At 50.6% G+C, this 17,638-nt stretch overlaps 1 pseudogene; it reads left to right on the top strand.

Moving 5' to 3' along the window:
- Positions 1–6,944: 6,944 nt before the first annotated feature.
- LOC146194384 (uncharacterized) lies at positions 6,945–9,245 on the top strand (annotated as a pseudogene).
- The last annotated feature ends 8,393 nt before the right edge of the window (positions 9,246–17,638 follow it).

Here is a 17,638-nt window from a genome sequence, read left to right as displayed (position 1 = left end):
TCTGTGGCAAACCAGGACACTTCCTACACATCCTTCTTACATGCCCCACCTTTCCTCATCCCCCATCACCGAACGTAGAGTCCTACTGGGAGTCTCTCATGAAGAACACCTCAAGTCAAGAACAACGGACGATCATTTTCAGTGCTATGAAGAGGATTGCTCTTCAAGGACTTTCTTTTGCCTTATAAGGGTGTCGCCCATATAGTAAGGGAGCATCCAAGTGCCATGCAGAGGGCTTCGCCCCCAGTAGTTTTTCCAAATGGCAATAAATGTTTCTACCACCACCTGCGCACCCTAAATCCTACGTGTAATGAAGGTTTTCTCTCTCTAGCTATCTCTCTCTCTCTCGGCGAAGCGATGGGGGAGTTCCTGACGTCATGCTTCACTAGACACCGATTCGGCCTTAAATCGAGGAAGATCCCAGCCCGAGCTGTATTAACAACGAAAACCGCGGACAGGACAACGGGCAACGAAGCCATGTGCATCGTCGTGCGGCCGAGCGATCTTACGCAATCACATCGTCACAGACGGTTCGGTCATGTAGGCTTTCCTACTCATATATGATTGATAACTGGTAATAAAGTAAAACAGGTATTCGGCTCTAATATGTTCAGCGCCTGATGCTCTGAAGAGAACGACAACCATGTTCAACGCACGTGACGGTCAGGAAAGAAAACGACAACGAATTTCTCTCTCCGGCGCTCGGGCCTGCGCTTACAGAAGTGCAACGACTGATCGCAGAAAGTTCCATTGACTGTTGACGACGTAGCGCCCTGTTCAAGGACTCCTTATTACATGTGGTGGAGGTTGACAGCAATCCCCTCAACCTGGAGCTTCGAAGCCGAGCGTTGCCTACCACTTCCACAATGCCTGAGACCGCCAACCAACCACCAACCCCATCGCCTGTCATCTGTCCCGGTGCAGCGCGTCAGCGCGACCCAGCCATCTTCAGCGGCACCGATGACACGGATGTAGAAGACTGGTAGGCGTCGTTTGAACGCGTAAGTGTGTGCAACCAGTGGGACGACAACGTGAAGCTCACAAACGTCATTTTTTATTTGAGCGACGTGGACAATCTATGGTTTCGCAACCATGAGTGTGACATCCCTACCTGGGCGGCTCTCAAGACCAGCCTGACCGAAGTTTTTGGCCGTCCCGCTATATGTAAGCTTCGCGCCGAGCAATGCTTGCAAAGTCAGGCACAACAAACCGGCAAGAACTTCACCAGTTTCATAGAAGATGTCGTCGACCTCTGCAAGCGCGTCAACCCTACCATGAGCGACGCTGAGAAGATCGGGCACATTATGCAAGGCATTGACGATGACGCCTTCTAGATGCTCGTCACCAAAAAACCCCAAACTGTGTCCGATGTTATCAGCTTCTGCCAAAGCTTCAATGAGCTGCGCAAAAGGCGACTTTCCATGCGACGTGCTGGCCTTCAGCAGGCCACCCTTTCCAGCTTGGCTCTCTCCGGGGACGGTGCCCTGGATCAGCAGTCGCTCATTCAGCAGATTCAACAGTTTCTTCGTGAGGAAGTCGCACGCCAGCTTTCTTTGTCTACCTGCCCCCCAGCACCTGCGCCTGCGCCGCCGCTCAATCCCACCCTTCAGCATGTTATACAAGAGCAGGTCGCTCAGGTTCTTTCTGCCTTCACCTCCTCAGCAGCCTCTGGTGGCGGCTACTCTTACGTACGCTGATGTTTTGGTGCGGCCACCACCCCCTGTCGCCCCTGTATACAGCTGGACTCCCCTCCTATACGAGCCACAGGGACATCAGCAACCTCAGCAGCTTACAATCCCCCCTTATTGTCCGGTTCTCCGCCGTCGATTACAGCCACAGCCTTCCAGCCCCTGGTGCACACAAGACAACCGACCCATTTGCTACGCCTGGGGAGTCGCCGGCCATGTGGCTCGTTTGTGCCGCAATCGTGGCCCTCGTCCCTACGACTATACACGTGAGCCGATGTACAATCTCACCCCGTCCCCCTCGCCCGTGTTCCCTGAGCATCCTCCGCAGTCATCTTCAAGTTAGAATCGCCGATCCCACCGCTCGCCTTCACCTGGCCGTCGTTCCCGTTCTCCGATGCTCCGCCGCCAATCAGCCGTTCACACGGAAAACTAACGGCCGCAGTTCCGGAGCAAGAACTGTGCCATCAGGGACTAACACAAGACCTGTTTCAGTACCAGCCAACATTATTACCGTATTCATTGAGGGAGTTCCTGTCGAAGCACTTGTAGACACTGGCGCAGCCGTATCAGTTCTTAATTACACCCTATGTTGCAAACTCAAAAAGGTAATGACGCCGCTTCCTGCCGTTTCTTTTCGCACCGCCAGTGCTCAAGACATTCGACCATTAACCGCCTGCCCCGCCCGCCTTGTCATCGACGACGTTCAATACACAATAGAATTCCTCGTCCTTGCCCGCTCATCACATGACGTCATCCTTGGTTGGGACTTCCTCTCCAAACATAATGCCACAATAACCTGCGCCCGTGCTCAGCTTGAGTTATCACCCCTCAGTGACACTTCTTTCGACGCATCCGCTGCTGCTGCCGCTACCGTGCACGTCGCAGAGGACACCGACGTTCCGCCTTTCTCCTCAGTGCTTGTGCCTCTTTATTGTGCTGCTCTTTCCGACGCCACTGTTTTCTACACACCCTCGTTAAGATGCGCTGACCAAAAATACGTGTTGCTGCCCCATGCTGTGCTAACAATTTTTCGTAGCTCAAGTGCTATTTTTGTTTGTAACTCATGCCCCTGCCCAACTGCTTTGCTCCGTGGCCGGTCACTGGGCAGCGTTGCTTTGCTCGATTCCACTCCCACCTATCCCTTCGTCGATAACACTGCCGGCCTTCACATCAGCGCCATAACGCCTCTTCCTGTCGCCACTCCATCTTGCCTCGAAGTTTTCCACCGGCCCATCGACGCTGGCCTGACGCCCTTACAACGAGCCCAGCTTGTCGCCATCCTACAACATTTCACGGCTTCGTTCGACTTCCAGCAACCTTCGTTGGGGCGCACAACTGCCGTTACTCACCGCATTGATACCGGCACGCATGCCCCTTTGTGCCAGCGTCCGTACCGTGTTTCAGCCGCCGAGCGCCGCATTATTGACGAACAGGTGACTGACGTGCTCCAGCGCAACGTGATCCAACCGTCGCACAGCCCTTGCGCCTCTCCGGTCGTCCTGATCAAGACAAAAGATGGTTCCATCCGATTCTGTATAGATTACCGCCGACTGAACAAGATTACGCGCAAAGACGTTTATCCTCTCCCTCGTATCGACGACGCCCTTGACTTCCTGCAGGGAGCTGAGTTCTTTTCTTCAATAGACCCGCGTTCCGGCTATTGGCAGGTGCCGATGGCAGAGGCCGATCGTCCAAAAACCGCTTTTTTCACACCCGATGGGCTCTATGAGTTTAATGTCATGCCTTCAGACATCTTATAGTAGCGCGAACAAACACACACACACAGGACAGGGTACAGGACGAGCGCTCGTCCTGTACCCTGTCCTGTGTGTGTTTTTGTTCGCGCTGCTATAAGATGTCTGAAGTACTGCACCAACTAGGCCGACAACAACTCTTACTAATGTCATGCCATTCGGACTATGCAATGCCCTGCCACATTCGAACGCATGATGGACAACCTGCTCAGAGGGCTCAAATGGCACACTTGTCTTTGCTACCTGGACGACGTTGTCATCTTTTCCCCAGATTTTCCATCTCACCTCCAGCGCCTTGAGACAGTTCTGCGATGCCTGACCGACGCTGGCCTCTAATTAAATTTAAAGAAGTGCCGGTTCGGAGCACGACAGCTAACCATTCGCGGGCATGTCACCTCCAAGGATGGCGTTCTTCCCGATCCGGCAAAACTGCGCGCTGTGGCAGAATTTCCCAAGACAACTAATGTGAAAGAACTACGCAGCTTTGTCGGCCTCTGCTCGTACTTCCGTCGCTTCATTCGCAGTTTCGCCACAATCATCAACCCTCTCACCAAGCTTCTTTCCAGCCACGATCTTTCAGCCTGGTCTCCACACTGTGATGATGCCTTCGCGACACTCCGCCACCTTCTCACGACTCCGCCAATCCTGGGTCATTTCGACCCTTCTTCTCCCACGGAAATCCACACTGATGCCAGCGGCGTCGGCCTCGGCGCAGTACTTACTCAGCGGAAGTCTGGCTTTGACGAGTACATTGTCGCTTACGCCAGTCGGACCCTAAAAAAAGCTGAAGCAAACTATTCCGTCACCGAGAAAGAGTGTCTCGCTATCATCTGGGCAATAGCAAAATTTCGCCCCTACCTGTATGGCCATTCTTTTGATGTCGTCACCGATCATCACTCCCTCTGCTGGCTGTCTTTGATGGTCGACTGGCCCGTTGGACTCTGAGGCTTCAAGAATACGTTAACGTCATATATCGCTCTGGCCGTAAACATGCGCATTCTGATGTTCTCTCACGTTCTCCATTGCCGTCTGAAGCCACTCCTGCTATATCCGTTCTACATCCCACCGCCATGCCCACCGATATGACTTCCAAGCAACGCATAGACGCGGAGACCGCTTCACTCCTGAATGTTTTATCTGGCCGCGCTTCACGACCTCCTTGCCGCGCTCTCCGTCGCCAGTCTCATCATTTCGCCATCGGAGACGAGCTCCTCTACCGTAAGAATCACCTTCCGGATGGTAGAAAGTGGCTGCTTGTACTTCCGACCCATCTGCGCTCTGTGATTTGCTCCCATTACCACCACAATCCCCAGTGTGCCCACGCAGGCTTATTGAACACCTTCCCTCGCCTGCGAAAGCGGTAATATTGGCGTGGGATGTACCGTTATGTTCGTCGGTTCGTCCAGTCCTGCCAAGAGTGTCAGCGCCGAAAACCCCCACCTCGCCAGACCGCCGCTCCTCTGCAGCCGCTGACCTGCCCAGCTAAGCCCTTCGAGTGCGTTGGAATCGACCTGTACGGCCCGCTTCCTAGCACATCAACAGGCAATCGCTGGATCATTGTTGCAATTGATAATCTCACACGCGGCGCCGAAACGGCGTCTTTGCCATCTGCTACAGCCCAAGTCATTGCCTCCTTCATTCTCCAGCACATCCTTCTTCGCCACGGGGCTCCCAAAGAATTGCTGAGTGACAGAGGTCCCGCCTTCGTTTCTGAAGTTGTCGAAGCTGTTCTTAGAGAATGCAAAATCGTTCATCGCGCCACCTCCGCGTACCATCCGCAAACAAATGGAATGGTTGAGTGTTTTAACCGCACCATGGGCGACATGCTGGAAATGTATGTCGCTTCTGACCACTCTAACTGGGACCGCGTTTTTCCATTCGTCACATTCGCTTATAACTCTGCCACTCAAGCAACCACAAGATTCTCGCCATAATTCCTTCTGTACGGTCGTGAGCCCTCTTGTACCATGGACACCATTCTCCCTTACCAACCGGATTCTTCCGAATTCACGACTGTTTCACAAGCTGCAACTTATGCTAAAGTATGCCGCCAGCTTGCCCGGTCCTTCACTTCTCACGCCCAGCAACAGCAGAAAACCACATAAGATCAAACTGCACTTTTTCCTACTTATCGTACAGACTCTTTGGTCTGGCTATAGTCCCGGCCTTTCATCCAAACTTTTGAGCAAGTATCAGGGCCCCTACCGTATTGCCAAGCAAACATCCCCCGTCAACTACCTCATGAACCCCTTACGGCATCCACTGACCACCATCGCCGCAATCGTGAAATAGCACACAGTAACCGCCTGAAGCCTTACTACGACCCTGCCATCGTCACATCGCCATAATCTGCCAGGATGGCGTCTTTTCGCCCGGGGGAAGTTGTAAAACAGGTATTCGGCTCTGATATGTTTAGCGCCTGATGCTCTGAAGAGAACGACAACCATGTTCAACGCGCGTGACGGTCAGGAAAGAAAACGACAACGACGCTCTCTCTCCGACGCTCGGGCGTGCGCTTTCAGCAGTGCAACGACTGATCGCAGAAGGTTCCATTCACTGTTGACGGCGTAGCGCCCTGTTCAAGGACTCCTATTACAATAATAATCATAACTGGCTCACAGGAAGGGAAAGGCGCAGTTTCTGTCACAATTGTTTCTGTGGCACCTGACCCGCGTTTTAACAGAAGGAAGGAAGGCAGGAGCGAAAGCGGGGAGAAAGAGGAGCCATAGTAGAGGGTTTTGGAGTAATCTCGACCCCACGTGCGCTGACATCGCAAAGCATACGGACGCCTATCAGTTTCCTCTCCATCGAAACGCAACCGCCGGCGTGGTGATGGTAAAATATTTATTGTGGGAACCAGGGTACATTATAAGGATTGAGGTGGTTCCTGATCCCGGCTGGTGTCTGTCAGGCCGTGCCTGGCAGCGACCGCTTCAGCCCAGTAAACCAGCGTCTTTTGCGCTGCTGGGTCCGAGCTGGAGACCGCGATCTCCCAACCCTCTTGGTCCGTGAGGCCCCGTTGGGACGGTGGCTTGAAATCTTCGCTAGAAACATTGTGATTGAAGGTGGCTCTAGGTGCGTCACATAGAGAGGAGGTGGAGTTGTACCGGCCCGGGTGTGCCAAGGCCAACCAAGCTCGGGAGGGAAAGATTGTGGCTTGTAGCTGTCGCCAGGTTATTTGATCGGGTTTTGAGATAGAGGTATGCGGTGGAGGATATAAAACTCGTTGTTCTCGGTAGCGAGGTTCTATGTCATGATAGGTGAGAAGTCTGTCTCGCGTGCTTCCCCAGTCTTCGGTATGCCCCGCTCGGTTGCTGCCTCGTTACCGGCGTTGCCTGCATGACCTGGTACCCAGACGATGTGAATAGGTCGGGGAGCTGTGGAGCCAGAGGTTAAGATTTTATTTGCGACTGGGTGTATCTTCCCTCTTGCGAAATTTTGAATGGCCGTTTTAGAATCGCTAACAATGAATTTGGCAGTGGAAGAGGAAATGGCTAGCGCTATGGCCGTTGTTGATGTGGTTAATGAACCTGTGCAGATCCGTATGTATGCAGATGACTGCATTATTTTAGTGAGATCCGGTCAGCTGACGATCAGGCAATTCTAAACACAACCCTTAACAATATTCTCACATGGTGTTGTAGATGGGGTATGAAACTTAACTCTGAAAAGACCGTTTTGCTACGTGGTACAAGAAAACTTCATCCATTAAAATGCTCTTTCTTTCTGGGTTCAGGTGCAATTTCTAAAGTTAGCGAATACAAATATCTTGGTGTGACATTAACAAGCAACTTAAGCTGGAACACGCACATCTCCTACACTTGCTCATCAGCTATTCAAAAACTTTGCTTGTTGCGCCATAAACTAAAAGATGCGCCCATTCAAGATAAGAGGTTGGGATATGGAACCTTTATAAGGGCAAAATAGAGTATGCCTGTATTTCATGGGACCCATATACTATTACCAACATAAATGCACTAGAGCGAATCCAAAGGAAAGCTGTCCGATTCATGTTTTCGCAGTACAGTCCAACTGTCTTTGTCTCTGCACTAATGCAATCGAATTCAATACCTACCCTTCAGTCCCGGCAAAAATTTCTTCGATTAAAATTTTTATTTTTATTATTTAATCATAAACTTGGAATAAATCCTTTACCGTTTCTAATATTATCGAACACCAGAAAAACCCGACACTCCCACCCTCTTTCTCTGACCCCGTACTTTGCCAAGTCTAGCTTATTTCAACACTCTTTCTTTCCCCAGACCATTAATGATTGGAACAGCTTGCCAGCCTCCTGCCTACAGTCTCTTGGCCTGATAAGTGACCATGTTTAGCATAATTTCATGGTCTGCTATTATCATTTTTCATTTCTTGCTGTTTGTGCTCTGTTTTGTTTGCATTTTGATATTACTGATCACTGTAATAATTTGTTTTTAATCCACTCCTGCTTGGGCCTGACGGCCTGCAGTATGTAATAAATAAATAAAATAATAAAATAAAGTAGTGGAGTTACAGGCTGCGAAGAAGCCAGTCTTCGATTAAGCCACTGAATATGCTATTCGGAAGAAATTAGAAGAGCAAGAGCGAGCGTCTGCGAGGCGCGCGAGCTCGGAACGGCAGGGACGCTTGCACAGTAGAGACGCTGCTGACGGCCATGACCCCACTTTGGCGCCAAGCAAACCGCTTCAACCGAAGCGTTAGAAACCAGAGGTGGTGCCCAAATTCGGCACTGAAGACTCTGTCGTCGTCATGAAACCCAGAGGAACGCTCAATTTGTCACATTTCAAGGGTATTAATCAGACAGGACAAGCTATATATATGCTGCTGCCGGCATCGAACGCAAATCACAGGCACCTGCAAAATGGCCGGCCTGGGATCAAATCATAATCACGGTTGGAATTCGAGACGCAGAGCTTATTCGGCAAGTCCTCGCCGTAGAGAATCTGCGGATTGGCGGCCAATTGCAAGCGGTGCATGTCTACCTCAAGATGCCCGAAAATACGTGTAGCGGAGTATTTCAAGTGGCTTAAAAGTGTGAGAAGCTGATATTGCTCAAGCTATTTACTCGTCAGGCACTTCCGTGGTGGGTGTGAGGAAATTAGGAGAGTCGAAAGTAGCGGTGATTACGTTCGAAGGCCCTACAGTGCCGTTCAACGTGTTCTACTGGGGGGGGAGGTTGTACCCGTCCGTCTCTACCGGAAGACAACACCAGCTTGTACCCGCTGTGGAACAGTGGGGCATAGGGTGGATGTTTGCTCTAATCCACGAGAAAACCTCTGCCGGGCCTGCGGAAATATCACCCAAGAAGAGCGTCACGAGTGCCAGCCCCGATGCCTAGTCTGCGGGGGTGCCCATCTCACGAGCTCCACAGACTGCACCTGGAAATACAGGAATCGTTCCGGAGCCGGGCGGAAGCCCTGCGGTGGGTACTGCTGCAAGCAGCGTCAATTCAGAGACAACCAGAGATATTCAGGGCCTGGACCGCAACCGCGGAAGAAGCAGGGGGGCCTGAAGGAAGCGGTCGTCCAGGTGACAAGAGGCTTGAAGAAGCCGAGTCGGAAAACCACGGGCAGCAAGGTGAGCTGGGCACAGGTTGCAACTTCCCCGCCTCCCACGTTGGCTGTTGAAAAATTCAGGAGGAAATTAGCACATAAAAACAGGAGCTAGCGAAGTATAAAAATCAGAAACAGAGGACATCCTCAGAGGGTGAAAACATGCCAGACCTCCTGGCGAATCTGCAATGCAGGAGGATGCTGCCCTCCCTCCTACTGAGCAGGCGCTACTCTTCTTCCTCAGGGTGTGAAAACGGAAATGGAGGGAAACAGTAACGTTGTGGCACAGGAGACCGATAAGGGGGCTGGGGCCACAGAGAAAGGAGCCAGGATTGAAGTGGTTGTCGAGAGATTTTTGTTGAACGACCTTCCGCGTTTGAAAGCGCGTATAATGCAGAATATACAGACGAGCCTCGAGGAAACTCTGCAAACTATTATTGAGAAAAATGTTCAGGCAGCTATTGAGAGGGGTATTCAAGAAGCGGTAGAGCGGGTCTTACATGGGATCTTGGAGCCCCGTCTAGTTAAGCTGCAAGCCTTTAAAATCAGAATTGGTCGAAAACTACAGGAGCTTGCTGAGTGTACGCGGGCGAAGGTTCCAAAATTAACTGGCCGGGTGAGTAATCGGCAGCTTGTAGCTGATGATTTGCCCGACACCGAAGGGTACGCACCAAGCGCGACTTCCTTTAGTGTTCAACATGGCCCGCCCTCCTAAGCTGATGATTTTACAGCGGAACTGCAATTGGTTAAGAAGGAAGAGGGATTCGCTACAGTAATACATAGATTCATTGGATAAATTACCAGATATTATTGCACTGCAGGATGTGAATACGGAAGCCAAACTCAGAACATACAGCACGCATCAAAACAACTTATCCACTTGCATTTTGGTACTTAAGGATTGCACGGCTGCGACAATCGATCTGGAGTTTGTATCGTAGGTGGAACATATATTTAAGCTATTACCGAACGTACGAACTAGTAGAAATGCGTATGTGTTGAACATATATAGTCGACCGAAGAACAAGGGGGCGTCTTTCAAAAAAATTTCCAAAAGGCAGCGCAATTGGTAAAAAGTGCACCTCTCATCATAGTGGGGGATTTTAATGCATATAGCTTCTTGTAGGGTTATAGTAAGGAGGATATTAAGGGCAGGAAACTCGCTGCAGCCATTTCGGGCCTAGAATTGACAATTTTTACTGACCCGCAGCATCCAACGAGCATTGGCAACAGTGTCTCGAGAGATACGTGTCCAGATCTCTCTTAGATTAATGGAGCTAGAAACTGATTGGTACAACACAGAAAACCTTGGGGAGTGACCACTGCATTCTCAATATCTGCCTTGACTACAATAAGCATCGCAAACCGAGAGGGCACGCCCGGCTCACGGACTAATCGTTGCTCCAAAAGGCGGAAGACTACGCTTAACGCGTCCATTGAAAAGTACGAGGAGTGGGCAGAGTCATTGGTGGGGGTCAGGGATCGCTTTACACGTACCCTTCAGATCTCAGAAGTAGTTCCGGCCATTGACAACCACCTACTACATCTATGGGAAGCCAGAAGAAGTCTCACATGGCGGTGGAAAAAGCAAAACATAACCACAGGCTGAAGATCAAGTTCGCGTAATAACATTGCAAGCAGAAGAGTATGCACGGACCCTGGCCAAAAAAAACTGGTTGGCTAAATACGACTCGCTGCAAGGACACCTTAGCACCAAGGCGGCTTGGAGTCTTCTTAGATGTTTGATAGAGACTTCCAAGTCGCGTGGGGATCAGCAACGCAACCTCAAGAGAACCCTACATGGCTTCGCAGGTACGGACCAGCAGCTGGTTGCAGCCCCCACCAGCAAGTACCTATATACAGTGAAATGCAACAAGCCAATAAGAGATTATGAGGGCATGTAGAATCAGGACCTGGGTAGAGAGTTCGATGTCGAGGAAATACCGGCGGCGCTTGTGGCCATGAGGAGGTGCACGGCACCAGGAAACGACAGGGTGATGGTGGGATTCCTTGTCGATCTCAATCTGCAAGCACTTCAACATCTCACGCAGTACATCAACGAGTGTTGGAAAAGTGGACAGTTACCCGATGCGTGGAAGACGGCTGATGTCAGCTTTATTCCCAGTCCTGAAAAGGAGGCGCACATCAATAACCTGAGGCCAATTTCGCTTACATCGTACACAGGGAAACTGATGGAGAAGGCGGTACAAATGCGGCTTCCGACGTATATACAAGACCAAGATATTATGCCTCACACGATGTTTTGGTTCAGGGCACACTTGTCAACCCAGGACGTGTTACTGCACCTGAAGATGGAGGTTATCGATCCCCCGTGAAAACGCAGCAGTAGGGCTGTACTTGCGCTGGATCTTAAGGGAGCTTCCGGCAACGTGAGCACCCAAGATTCTGGAAAGCCTACAGGGTAGTAACTGTGGAAAGCGTACCTTTAATTACAACAAGGCTTTCTTACAAGATAGGCATACACCAAAATTGGCGACACAAGGTCCGAGCCGATACCCATGGGCACCAGGGGGACACCTCAGGCAGCGGTCCTTTCTCACTGCTCTTCAACGTTGCCCTCATGCACCTGCCAGAACAACTTAATTCCATAAAGAGAATCCACCATAACCATCCGACATAACCATATGAACAACGGAGGGCAACTTGTACAGATGGAGGCGGCCCTCCAAGAGGCTGCCACTACGGTTCAAGCGTATGCAGAAGGATGCGGACTGCGCTGTTCCCCGCACAAGTCGGAGCTCCTCGTCCTGCGCGGGAAGGGGGATACTGCACCGCTGGAAATCTCAGTCCATGATACAAGTATTCCCGAGGTGGAGGCAATGCGGGTTTTGGGGCTGCTTATTAACAACAAGGGTGTCAACGCAGCAGCGATCACCAAGCTGCGACCGGTGTGCGAATAGGTCATCCGTATGCTATCTCTATCGCAACCAAGAAGAACGGTATGCAAGAAAAAGATATATTTAGACTAATACAGGCCTTTATCATCTGCAGGATAGTGTACGTGACCCCGTACCTTCGTATGAGGAAAACCGATCTAAACCACCTGGACGTTATCATTCGAACTGCTTATAAGAAGGCGCTCGGGTTACCCATGAAAGCATCTACGCAGCGTCTGCTACAACTGGGGGTGCACAATACGGCTGATGAACTGATTAGCGCCCATCTTACAAGCTAGGTAATGCGACTGGCCACAACCAAGATTGGTCGCAGGGTCTTAGAACATTTTGACATTTCCTTTCCACAACAAGTGGCTGGGAGACAAGATATACCTCAACAGTGGAAGAACAAATTCCTTACGCTTCCGCTTCCCAAAAACATGCACCCGGAGCATCATCACGCTAGACGAGTGGCGAGAAGCAAGAAGATGAACGAATCTTATTCAAGAAAAGAAGGAGCCTTCTTCGTGGACGCTGCGGGTCCTGTAGCGGGGATATCAACTATATCAGTTGTGCCCCAAATGCAGGTCGTGGACGGGCTTTCAGTTCGTAACGGGGATACGCAGGCTATAGAGGAAGAGGCGATAGCCCTAGCCACAACGCACTCCGCATCGAAATACATAGTTACAGATTCCCAGGCAGCTTATAGAAAACTATTTGCGTGGCAGAATCACGCCGCTAGACTTGAAAATTCTGAGTCAATGTAGGACTTCAGCTGCACAGAAGGAGCTAATATGGGTACCAAGTCCCCAGGGAATTGAAGGAAACGAGCGCGCACACGCTTCGGCCCGAGATTTTGTTCCCCGGAATCCTTCTACATCCTCCCTTGCTCACTAAGCTCCCCCTATACGTTAACAACATATTCAGAGATATTAGAGCATCTGAACCTTGAAAGGCAGAGATTTCCGAAGCCCGCTAAGGGTCTTAGTAATTCAGAAGAGTGTCACCTTGAAGGGTACAAGCTATGTCATTTAATAATCCAGCAGCACTTCACACCATTGAGCCCGAATCCTTTTCGGCGCAGTGCAAAGTTGTGGCCAGACATATACCATATGGTATGGACTTGTCAACAAAATACCAGTATTGATATAATAAATCAGCCAACGTGGGAAAGCTGCGAGGCGGCCCTGTCCAGCTCGGAGCTCGAGGGACAACGAGCCCGCTTCGAAAGAGCACGGGCAGCGGCTTTTGCCAATGGTGTCCCGGACTTGGGATCCGACCAGCCTTCCCTTAGTCTAAGCCAATGTCAATAAATGTTTCCATCATCGTCTGTTGTAGGCCGTCATTGCACCCGCCACTGCTTCGGTGGTGGACGACGGCTGTTGCGGCGCGCCTTTCTCTCCCTCTTCTTTTTCCTTCTCTCTTTTCTCTTCTGTCCGCACGAATCAGCGGAGGTGGCCCCGCAGGGGTGGTGCAGTGGTAAGACGCCCGACTACGGTGCCGGAGTACCCGAGTTCGAACCCGACCTCGGCGCCTGCGTTTCGATGGAGGCAAAACGAAGAGGCGTCCGCAAAGTTAGTGACAAACCGCCGAAAATAGGAGCATAGGCCAAGAAACCTAAGCGCTTCACTGGTACAGCGGGGTGTAGGAAATGCACTTACAGCACGTATTTTGTCTGGGTCGGGTTGAACGCCACGGGCATCAATCACGTGACCGAGCACCTTGAGTTCACGTCGGCCGAAGCTACACTTCTTCGAATTAAGCTGAAGGCCAGCTCTTCGGAAGACTTCAAGGATGGCATCAAGGCGATGGAGATGGCTCTTAAAGGTCGAGGAAAAGACAATAACGTCATCGTGATAACATAAACGTCATTCATTTGAACCCGCGAAATGAGAGCCCATCATGCGCTCGAATGCTGCGGGCGCATTACACAGACCAAATGGCATCACCTTGAATTGGTACAGGCCATCAGGCGTGACGAAGGCGTTCTTCTCTCGGTCTCGTTCGTCGACTGCGATCTGCCGATAACCAGAACGAAGATCAACCGAAGAAAAATAGCTGACACCGTGCAAGCAGTCAAGGGCATCATCTATCCTGGGGAGCGGGTAAACGTCCTTTTTTGTAATTTTGTTGAGGTGTTGGTTATCAACGCAGAACCTCCAGGTATTGTCCTTCTTTTTAACAAGCACGAGAGGTGATGCCCAGGGACTGTTAGAAGGCTCTATAATGTTCCTTGCTAACATCTTGTCGACTTCATCTTGTATGAAGCGACGTTCAGAAATGGCGACTCGGTAAGGTCGCCTGTGAATTGGGCTGGCGTCTCCAGTATTGATGCGATGTGTTACGGGGGACGTTTGACCCAAGGGTCGGTCCCCAAAATCAAAAATATCACTGTACGATGTCAGAAGGGTCGTAAGTGCTTTAGCACGATCAGGGCGCACTTCAGGAGCAACCATGCCGGATATGCGAACTTCCTGAGGTGGGAACGGTGCAGGTCGTGTCGGCACTCCGGCAATAGGGTCATGTAAAAGAGCAGCCACAATAAACTCCGACAATGGGGTCAGTTTGGCGAGAGAAATGCCCTTAGGAAGAACTTGCACAAAGGAGCTGAAGCTCAGGGCTGGAATACAAGTGCCGTTATTCGCTACATGCACTATATTGTGAGGGAGAGCGATGCTACGCTGAAGAGTCACGTCAGTAATGGGGCACACAATGTAGTCGCCATCCGGAACGGAGGGAAAAGGCGACATGAGCAGATACACTGCGGCTTCTGGTGGTAGGCGACTAAATGTAGCGGAGTGGAGACGGAGCGTTGAAGTTTCAGGAGCTTTGTTGTCAGGGCAGAGCGGCAGGTCTAGATGAATCAGTCCAGAACAGTCAATGAGAGCGGAGTGTTCTGATAAAAAGTCGAGTCCTAATATAACGTCTTGAGGGCAACTGGTGAGAATTGTAAATAGCACAGGGATGTGGCGGTCGGCAATCTCTCGCAGTACACATACCAATGACAGTAGCTGTGTTGCCATCAGCAACACGAACGGTAGACGAGGAAGCGGGTGTGAGGACTGTTGAGGCGTCGACGAAGCGATGAACTGAGAACAGAAATGTGGGCGCCAGTGTTAACACGGGCAGAAACTGAGACTCCGTCCACAAGAACATCAATAAGGTTACGTCTGGGTGTGGGGGTCCGTTCCGAGTTGACAGTCCGGTTCGGTAATGCAGCGTCACTCCAGGGCGCTGCACTCGCTAGTTTTCCGAGCAGGTGCCGGCGTATGATGGGGAGGAGTTGCGGCGAGGTACCGGTGAACGGGATCGACGAGCCAGTGGGATGGATATCGGCTGGAGCAACGAGCAGTGAGTATTCTTTCGTTGCGAGGCTCATCCTGTTGAGGAAGATAATGGCCAGGTCCATCGTAGGTAGGGCGTAGCCCCTCTGGGTGGGTAGGGAAGCGTCGAGGTCCTTGGTAGTATCGGCGGTCGGCGTTGCATAGGAGCGAGAGCGAAGAAGGTACGGCTACGGCAATAACGCGATGTGTGACCGGCGCGACAATCAAATGAAGCAAATTGGCCTGTCGTCTGTGGTGCGCCACTCTGCAGGATTGCGACTAAGGTAGCGACGTGGGGAAGGTGGGCTGGCAGTAGCAGCAGCCACTACAGGAACAGGGCGGGATGGTGGCGTGGGCGGCACGGGGCTAGAGGAGAGGCCGACGTTTGCAAGTTCTTGGCGAACGTTGGCGAAGTTCTTGGGTTCTTGTATCATGGCGACGGTGTCGTGCAGCGGAGACATGAGTGGTGTAGGAGTTAAGGCCTCGAGTTCTCTCCGGACGATCCGAGTGATATTCGGGAGATGAGAAGGCTGTTGCAAAGGGGCCAGATCATCGCAGGATGATGTAGTTGCCGTGTTTGGAAGGCGCTCAAAGCGCTGTACGAGGCGTCGTTGTTTAGCCGGCTCGAATTTTCGACAAACTTGAAGCACCGAGTCGACGGTAGAGCACTCCATGCAGAACAGGATGTTGAACGCATCACCGCAATGCTCTCAAGGATATGGCCTACCTTGTCATTTTCCGTCATTGAGCAGTTGACTTTGCGACACAACGCAAGCACGTCTTGAATGTAGGCGAGGTAGGACTCCGTGGAGGATTGGATGCGAGACGAAAGTTCTGTTTTTCCTGCGAGAGCCCGACCAATGGGCTTCCCGAACAGGTCCTGAAGCTTTTGTTTACAGATTGGCCACGTCACCAACTCTTGTTCGTGATTTTGGAACCACGTGCGACCTGTTCCCACCAAATAGAAAATGATATTGGCCAGCATAAGGGTCGCGTCCCAGGGATTGTTCTTCCCGCAGCGCTCGTGCTCATCCAGCCAATCTTCCACGTCTGTCTTGTCTTCGCCATTGAAGATGGGAGAGTGGCGGAGTTTCGTGAGCACGACTGGCTGAGCCGAAGTTGCCTCTGTGGTAGGGGTTGCGTCGGAGGTCATAGTGGTAGTTGCCGACGTCGTTGAGAGCCCAGGTAGATGACGGCTACAGCGCAAATCCAGCTTTTAGCAGCGCAAGGGGTAATCTGTGCGCACGGGGATCTTTGGTCACCTCCACCAAGATGATACGTGGCAAGAAGGTTAGTTCGAGAACGCAACGTCTGATGAGTAAATGTTCGGGTAGGCGCCAACCTTCTCGTTGTACCAGCTACCGTTGCTACAGCTTCGTCTTCCTTCCGTGTCACTGCTGTTGATCGTCGACTTCTTCAACTTCCAGCGATGCAGGCCATATACTTGACAATATGCTCTAGCAGTTTGCAAGGTATACTGGGTAATGAGATTGGTCTGCAATTTGTTACCACTGATGAGTCACCGGATTTAAATACAGGGATAACACAGGCAAGTTTCCATGACTCAGGGATGTATCCAGTGTCAAGACATAGCTGGTATATGGCGGCAAGAATATGTGAGATTACTGGTTTTGTTAACTTAAGCAATTTTTGGCATATACCGTCAGGACCAGGGGAAGAGTTTATTTGGAGCCGGTCAATAGCTTTTTCTATTGCTTCATGAGTGATGATGAGATCATTCATGGTCGCACTAAGTGAAGTTAAATTAAGATCAGGAGGGATTGGAATTTCCTCAGTTCAAACGGAGCTAAAGAAAGAATTAAACTCTGAAGCTACCTCTGATGGTGGAAGAAGCTCACCGTCCTTGATAATTGATATGACGTTTGTTGCAGAGGCCTTCGGAATAACTACTTTCTAAAACTTATTGCTGTTATTGTTTAGTACCTCTAATACATCGTGATTAAAAAATTTGTCTTTAGCGGCTTCAATTTATCTATTACACATTTCTGCCTGATCCCTGTAAAGCTTCCAATCACCATCCGAGGCACTCGATTTCGGTTTAGAGTATAATCGCTTTTTTTTTTTTGTTGATGCATCTCTTTACATGTGTAGTGAACCATGAGCTGTGCGATGACAATCTGAATGTTATTTTAAGAATATATTCTTCTTTTAATTCAATTAACTTATTCTGAACTATTCTCCAGTTTTCTGTGCTATCAGGACGGGAAATTGCTCTCAAGAATTCTTCACAAAATGATAAAAGTTCTCCGATGACGCAGTCAACATTTGCTCGTGTATTTGACCTTGTTTTGTAGTTCAGGCTTTTTCAATTCTAAGGCGTACTCACAGTGCAAAACATTGTGATCGCTAATGCACTCCAACACATTTACATGCACATGTTCTGGTTTTGTCGTCAGCACTACA

Source organism: Amblyomma maculatum, chromosome 3, assembly GCF_055883805.1.
Source record: "Amblyomma maculatum isolate TAMU_Amacu chromosome 3, ASM5588380v1, whole genome shotgun sequence".
Classification (NCBI taxonomy): Eukaryota; Metazoa; Arthropoda; class Arachnida; order Ixodida; family Ixodidae; genus Amblyomma; species Amblyomma maculatum.
This window is presented reverse-complemented; position numbering and strand designations above follow the sequence as displayed.